An 8453-nucleotide genomic window follows, 5' to 3' on the forward strand; every position below is an offset into this window, starting at 1 on the left:
ACATTAGTATGCATCAAGGTCTGTGGTTTATCCATGACTGTGCGTGGGGGTCGTGTTACTTGATCCCGCTTCCCATGAGGATTTGCTTATTTTGTTATCAATATTTTATGTCTGGTTCTTCTCACACTGTGCTGATGATCCTGCACACGCTGGTTAAACCAGGCAGGACTGCACAGATTCACTGTTTGAGTAGAGACAAATCTTTCCTCTTTAGTTGTACTGAGTCGTTGTTGAAGACAAAGATCTTTGGAGACATTCATGTTTCATTGTGTGTATGAAATAACGAGCTCATCATATAAATTCATTCTGCAAGTATCTGCAAAAATAAGTGGGGCCTCTTTTTTCTCTAATAGTCTGGGAGGAGAAAAAAACAAAGGGCCAGACAAAAATAAGAAAAACTAGATTTTTCTTTTCATTCAAATAAGGTCAAAATCTTGAGAATAAAGTTCAAGATTATTATAGATCTTACTATAAAAAATATATCTAACTATCAGTGTTAGCACAGGGACTCAAGGAAAATATGTTAGCGCCTGAACACAGTGTGGTGATCAGTATTAGGATTGTGATGAAGTATGCATCAGTTAGGATGGAGTGAACACAGCAGCTTGGAAAGGTTGAACAGTCACTCTCAACACATTGAGAGGGGGGGGGGGGGGGGGGGAGGATATCTTTCTTGGTATTTCTATCTTGTCTGGCCCCTAATTACTCATCCATATATCATCTAATAAAACCCATAATGAAAAGCTGTGAATTTGCATTTCTAAAAACATCTTTGAAATAGTGCAAGAAATCTAGTGAAGCATCTGTTAGAGGCAGTTATTCCATCTCCGATCTGAAGAAGAACCGTCCAACCCTCGTTTCCCTTATAGTCTCCATGTGTCAGGTTTGCTGCAGGGAGGCAGAGTGGAGGTGAACACGGGCTCAGAGTCAGCACAGACACTTTAATGATGAGAAAACAGACGTGTGCAGGCAGAGCCGACGACAGGAAACAGGACGAAGCCAAAGAAACCAACAGGATCTGACGAGGAGCGGGTGACAGAAGCAGGTAGACATACAGAGTGGGGTAATGAGGAGACTGGGGTCAGGTGGGTCAGTGGGGGGGCGGGGGGGGGGGGGGGGGGGGGACGTGTGTCTCCAGGTTCTCCGGCTTCCTCCCACAGTCCAAATACATGCAGCCTGGCACTAGGTGGAGAGTGTGGATGTGAGTGTGAATGGTTGTTTGTCGCCTCTCTCCCGATGCCAGCTGGGATTGGATCCAGCTCCTCAAAGGACCAGCGGGATGGATCCAAATTTGTTGTCTTCTGAAAATTTCCCAGCCTGAGGGATTCTCTCCTAGTGGGAGTGTTGACTCCCCTTCTATTGGGATTCAAGATGTGGATCCATGGCTGAAAATACTAAAAGGGACAGTTCACACAGTTTGAGGAATATTGGCTACAAATAATGGTGTCCAGCTCTTTTAGGAACTTATTTAGTCCATCTGATTTAGATAAATACTCATATATAATATATACTTTGACCTGATTTACAACTTCATGAGGATGAAGTCTTCCTGAGGCAAAGAGCCAGAGTCTGGTGATAAGTGAGAGATGGATGACACATGATCAGTTTTGTTTTTTTACTTGTTGACTTGTGTAAAAAACGCTGCAGCCTCACTTCACACGTTCTCAGCTTGTGTTCTTATTCTTTTGTTCGGGATCAGAGACAGAAGCTGCCGTCTTCTCCACCGGCATCTCACTTTGTTTCTGATTCATAATTCACAGATATCGATCGGCACGCACGACCCGGGCACTGGAGCTGTCTTGTGATCTCAGCGTGAGGACAATTTGTGCTCAAATGATTTGAAAATGTGCTGTCGAGGTGTCGGGGCGCCGAGGTGTTGATTGACCTTTCGCCTCAACATGCTTACACGAGGGGATCCTCTTCACTGAGTGCTGATCGGCTCAAAGCCTCATCGATCGTCGGCCTCTTCAGCGGGAACCTGGACATTGATCTCATCCAAACGGGAGTCAACTGGAATTCTTATTTATCAATTACCATATTCAAGTGTTTTCATCATGAGGTTGTTTACTGAATTATTTCGCGGTTCACAGAGAGAGAGAGAGAGAGAGAGAGAGAGAGAGAGAGAGAGAGAGAGAGAGAGAGAGAGAGAGAGAATTGCTCATTTTTATTTCCTGCACAGAAAATGAGGCTGTGCTCTTTCCAAAGCCATAAAACACCATCCACATGCTCTTGACATTGACTTGTATTACAGCGGCGGCCTCCCCCACGGTGCCTGTTTCCCCTCCCCCCTGCTGTCCCCAACCCACCACCACCACCATCCCCCCCTCCGCTCCCTGTGCACTGACCAGTGTTACTGATTGCTCCTGTATCATTGTGGGCACAGTTGTGTTGATTTATTGGCTCGGCAGAGATCTTGATCCCCCTCATTAGCTCCCTCATTACGCCGTCGATCATTTCGCGGTGGGCCGTATTGTTCAGATTGTACCGAGCTCTATCGAGCCGGCTCCGAACACATTCCCGTGGTCGGTGGTTAACGTGATGGATTCCTCGTTTTTCCCCCACGTGTGATCTTCAATCTGTTTTTTCCGTCGTTTTCAGAAATAAGTCAAAGCAGCTCAAGCACCGGACGTTTTTTCTCGGTTTACTTGAAATGTTTTTTCTTTAACTTCAAGTAAGGTTATTTAAAAAGATCCGGTTTTAAATAAATCGGAACCAGAACAACAACTGGACTATAAATCAGTCTCGCTGTTTAACTGTTAACCTTCTGCATAATGAGATATGTCCTTCACACACTTTTGTTTGGGCTGATTTGTGCTGTAACTAATGATTATTCACAATATGCATAAAGTCGGCCGATTGCTCCATTAATCATTTGGTTTGTAATTTTCTTGATTGTTTCCTTGACTGTCGTAAAATTCTTTGGTCCTCTGTAATAAGTATATTTACTTTTATAACTTTGATGTGTTGATCTTTCATTCAGCGCCATCATCTCATCCAAGCTTCGGTTTGTCCAATACTTTGTATCCAGATACCTGGACACAGAATGTGCAGCCATCAGTGTCTGTCGAGCTGTAGCCTTCTCTTTGTTTAGTGTTAATGAGCAAATAATATCATGACAACACGCTAAATTAGGATAGTGAATACAGTCAACATCATACCTGCTAAACATATATAATATTTACAACATTAATGAGAGGAAATAGGTTTTAATATAATGGAAAATTGTGTCAATGTTTGAAGTATTTATACATACGAAAACGACAGAGCTGAGGAGAACTGGAGGAGTCATTGACAGTAATGGAAGAATGTGTGAGTATAGGCATACTGTCTATCAAGTAATGTTCAGATCATGGACAAGTAATCATAGTCCATGATCTGCTGCCACCACCATCACAAACCACCATCCACCATCACAAACCATCATCCACCATCACAAACCACCATCCACCATCACAAACCACCATCCACCATCATAATCTCTTAATTTCCAGCCCACTTTATCTATGTTTCACGATCACAATTGACCTGCATGTGATCAACACATTGATCAATGCAGAGATCACATTCAGAATTTGATGCCTTTAAAAGACCAATCAGACGACGTCATGACAGAAAGACTTGATAAATAAATCCTGCATTCTACTGATTGTTTGTGCCTCATACGGAGGTTTTAGTTTCTATTTTGATGAGATGAGCAAAGTAAGCAGCTTTAAAAACATCTGTACCAGCTGCTGCTGTGTTCGCGTTCATTCATCATCAAAGTGAAACACAATGTCTGACAAATCCAGGCTGAGACGACATGTTTCTGTAAAATAGACAAACTGTTGTTCCCTCTGTTTAGAATTCAAATACTGATCAGTTACAGTTTACAGAAAGAAACTCATCGACTTCTCAAGGATGAAAAAGCCTGTAAACGGTATAAAGATGGTTGACACAACTGCTCCCCAAATGTGAAATGATTGCCATCTGGTGGCTAGCTGCAGTATAGGTCTAACTCCTCCAGGTTAGCAGGTGGGACATAGTTCAACCTAATGCGTCAAACAAAGTTTCAAAGTCTCAAATTGATGTTGTGCCAATTTTTTCCAGATTGATTTAGTGCTCCATTCGCCTGATCCCTGCTGCGCTCCAAATGAGCAAGATGGCGGCGTTCGTATCCAGAATACTTTGGCTAGTTTCTGGATAGGAGGAGGAAGAGGAGATGTTTATATTCAGTCTGTGGTCATGCTTGAAGGGTGCAGCTCCAGTGAAATGACCTTTTTGTAATACAGTGAGGATTGTGAATCACAGGAACACAGTGTTTGAGCCATTCTGTTGTTTTATTTTCCAATATATTTTTATGAACTTCGTAAATTCTTTTTTCTATTCATCAATAACCATAATGGGTCTAATGAACTCTACTGTAGACTCTCTCTGCTGCATTTTTATTTTCACCATGAAACATGAGCTAAGTCCATTTTTGTCACAACAGCTGTATCTTCTAATTTCTACAGCACTAACTCAAGTCAGTCACCCTTTAATGGGATTTCCATAAATCTTCTAAATGGGTTTAAACCTCAGCCTCGCTCTTGTGTGGATTTCACAAATCCCTATATATATATATTTTTTTTTTAAATGTTCAAGATGCACACAATTTGACAGAATTAGTTCTGTCTCAGCGAGGTCCTGCATGGTCACACACACACTGTCTCCACGGGGCCGCAGCCCAGTGAAGTTAATGGGATTACAGAAGAAGCTGCTAACCCACGATTTAACCATCGAATGTTTAAGAGCGCTGCCGAGCTAATGAGGGCACTCCTCATCACACATGAAGGGCAGTGTTATTGCTGCGGTTTATCAGATGACACCAGGGACTCGGAGGTCACTGCTTTTATTTGCAATATTAAAGTCTGTCTCATGCTTCTCGTGCTCATAAACGATGTTATGGAGGTGAAACGAGGACCGCGTCTGTCTGACGGGTCTGCAGAGACCAGATGAAGCCCTCGGCTCGGCTGCTCCAGCTGTTGACGAAGCTGTGAAGTCAAACCTGATGTCAGGAGATGCTGTCTTCACTTGTCATATGAAACAAATTCATAGTTTACATAATCAGTCTTTTTAGAGAATAAATCAGGTGACATGTTATGTCTTCCCATGGTGAGACTAAAACCAATAATGTTGTGTTTGGACCTTTAAAACAAAAAGAATATCCTTGTGTGTTGACACTGTGTTTTATACATTTGGATTATTGGTTTTGGTCTTTGTTTTTATTCTTAAGATTTTCATTTCCTGTTTTATTTTGTAGCCACTTTCCTTGCTTACTTCCTGTCTTTGTCCTGTTTCCTGCTCCTGTGATTGTCTGTACCTCATGGGTTTCACCTGTTTTCAGTTGTTATGTTCAGTGTCTGTGCTCTCCGTCAGTTCCTCTGCTGTCCAGATCTGTTTCTGTTTCCTCATCATGTTCCTGCTCCCTGTGTTTTTGTCCCTGGCTCCAGTCACATGTTGTTTCTGTTTCGATGGAGACTTTAGTGTTGAATCTTTGTGATGAATCACAGATCTACCTCTGTTGGTCTCTATTTGCAGCCAAATTGTAAACAATACATAATAATTGTCTTAACAAACTGATATTTTCCCATCGTCCATTGAGTCAGTCAAACATCTGCTGTTATAGATATAAAGATTCACACAATACATTAATTTACCCTCATGATATTGAGCCAAAACAATGGCTCTGTATTGTCACTGAACTCTGGAGGCAGCCGGTGCATTATTAACTTTAACTTTGTTATTTAGATCCTATATTATATAACAGGGGAAAAGCAATGGTTAAAAAAAGTGGTCATGCATAATTTACCAGAGATGCCCCCTCTTTCACTGTTAGAAATGAATCTGGAATGTAAATCGTTTAAATGTCTCCAGTGATTTCAGGTGGAGCCACATTCAGAGTTGATTTGAAGAAATCAGTTTATTAGCAGTGTGATTTTTTTCTTTACTCCTTTCCCATAATCCATTTCACTCCCGTCTTTGTTAATTTGACCCATTATTCATCGGAACCATGTGATAACAAAGAGCACAGAACGATTCCTGGCACGACGGCCATGTTTTGAATATGAAAAGCAACAAAGAGATAATCGTCATGACTGCGAAATGGAATTATAATACATTGGCTCCCAGTGTCTTATCAAACCTTGGTCCATTCCCAGCTGTGTCAGGATACAGGAAACGTCCTGGTCCTAAAGTCCTGGTCGATGTAACATCACAGTTTGGGGAGTTTGTCGTGTTGTGATGATTGGAGCCGCTGATTAGCAGAACTGCAGCTGCTTGCTTTCAAGCCGGTGAATGAATTAATCAAGACAACAAAGACGAGCTAATCACTGTTTTAACATTTGCCCATTAAATGAAGTGACGGCTAATTACTGTTTGTGCTTTAAGACAGGCTTTCAGGGATTTTTTTAATTACTAATTCAAATATCATCTCTTGATGAATTCTCAAAGATCCTATTCCAACCTCGCACTGAAGAGAGCAGGGTTTTATTTTCTCTTTCATCCGCACAAAAATACAAAATCTTCATATTTTATTTCATCTACGTATGGCATATGTACATTAAAATAAATCATCCTATAAATGTTATAGTCATGTCAAAGAATTTGCATTGGAAAAGGGTTAGCTCACCCAAATTTGTATGCCACATTTCAACACCGCAAGTCAATGTGCTTGGCAAGGCATCGTGACGAAATGTAAAAGCAACAAAAGACATGAATAACTGAAATATTACCTAAAAACACTGCCTCTGCCCGACAGTGCACTTTATATAATGTCTCTATTTTGAAGGTGTTAATATTTCAGTCTCGGTGACAACTGGTCAAATTTTGGAGAAAATTCTATAAAGACAGATTTCATGTTGAAGAGGCCACTGGGACATCGGCCCTTTGATCTGATTGAATGTTTGTGCCAGATTTGATGTAATTCCCTCAAAGTGTTTCTGAGATGTTTCGTTCACAAGACTGATGATGTGTTTTGTAAGGTCACAGTGACCTTGACCTTTGGCCTCTATGCACCAAAATCTAATTTGGATCCCTGAGACCCCCCTTACCTTTGAGAATCCTTCTGTTTTATGGAATCTTTACATCATGTACTTTAGCAATTTGAGTTATTTCCTGTTTTACTCTGAGATTTCCTTCCTTGCCATCACCACTCTTGTGATATTTTCACCTTCTTTCACATGATCTCTGTGTGTCCAGTATTTTGTCTCTGTGCCCACTCTCCAGTCAGTTGGTCTCTAGAGCTTCACATCGGGTTTTACACTGGATTTCCTTGTTCCCAAGTTTCTACAAACACTCACTAACCAACAAGTTATTTCTCTTTTAATGTATAAAAAATATATGAGAACAGTTGTAACATTTACTCCAAATTCCTGTGAGCGACTTTTGTTATCCTGACACCCTCGGGACTCTCCTTCTGTAAACATGCAGCTCTGGTGTATGAAAGCCGTGACAGATATTGATCAGTCCAGACATGTGATATTTTCACCCTTTCATTACATTTATGTCTCAGTGCAAACAAACCGAATGCCTCTCCACAGTGTGTCCAATCTAAAATTGCAGCTCTCCCCTACTCCCATGGTCAGGAAAGCAATAATGGGGGAATTAGGGGCGACTTAAACCACAATCATTTTGTCCTCCTCCTAAGTCTCTCCATTGTAAAGACGGCCGGCCTGCTCAGTGAACTGTGCGCTGTGGGCCGCAGCTCTCTGCTGTTACACTGGGGAATATGTTTTTTTATAACAGAACACAAAGCTGCAGGGATATTTTCAAGGAAAAGGGGAAAATACTCTGTCTTTATTCTGCAAAACAATTGTTTTTTTTAATCTTTTGGGTCCGTGTATTATTCATTTGATCCATTTACTGACTGGCTGGTTTGTAAATAATCAGAATGCGTGAGGAGAGGCTGAACTAATCACAAAGAGGAGGGTGTTTTAATCAAAGTGGGAAATGTTGACCACACCGGTGCATCAGTTTCATATTCATACATGCGTGTTACTGTACATGTCAATTCAGGTCAGGGGCAGAGTGAAGCAATAATTCAGTCAAGGATTGGATTCCATCCCAGGCCGCCCTGTTCAAGCAGACCATCAGACTTCTAATATTTCAGGCTAACCCTTTTTGTTACAGACTGGTTATGCTTTAAACCCATAAAGTTCATCTGGGAGGAAACAAGTAGCCTACAAGTAAAAAGTCTCACTTCTCTTCCATTTAGAGTGAATCTGAATATATTGACTTTCAAGGATGCTATGGTGATGGATGAACCCTTTAAAACTGTCTAAGAGTTCCATCGCTCATAGTAAATTATTCACACACATTCATTAAAACTGAATATTAGAAACAACATTGACCTATATGATGTTTTTGACTCGTTATTTACTGGCAAACATTTGATTTGCAGGATTTCTCTGGGTCAGTGGAGAGGGTCTTTCACTTTC

Source organism: Pleuronectes platessa, chromosome 14 (genome assembly GCF_947347685.1).
Source record: "Pleuronectes platessa chromosome 14, fPlePla1.1, whole genome shotgun sequence".
NCBI lineage: Eukaryota > Metazoa > Chordata > Actinopteri > Pleuronectiformes > Pleuronectidae > Pleuronectes > Pleuronectes platessa.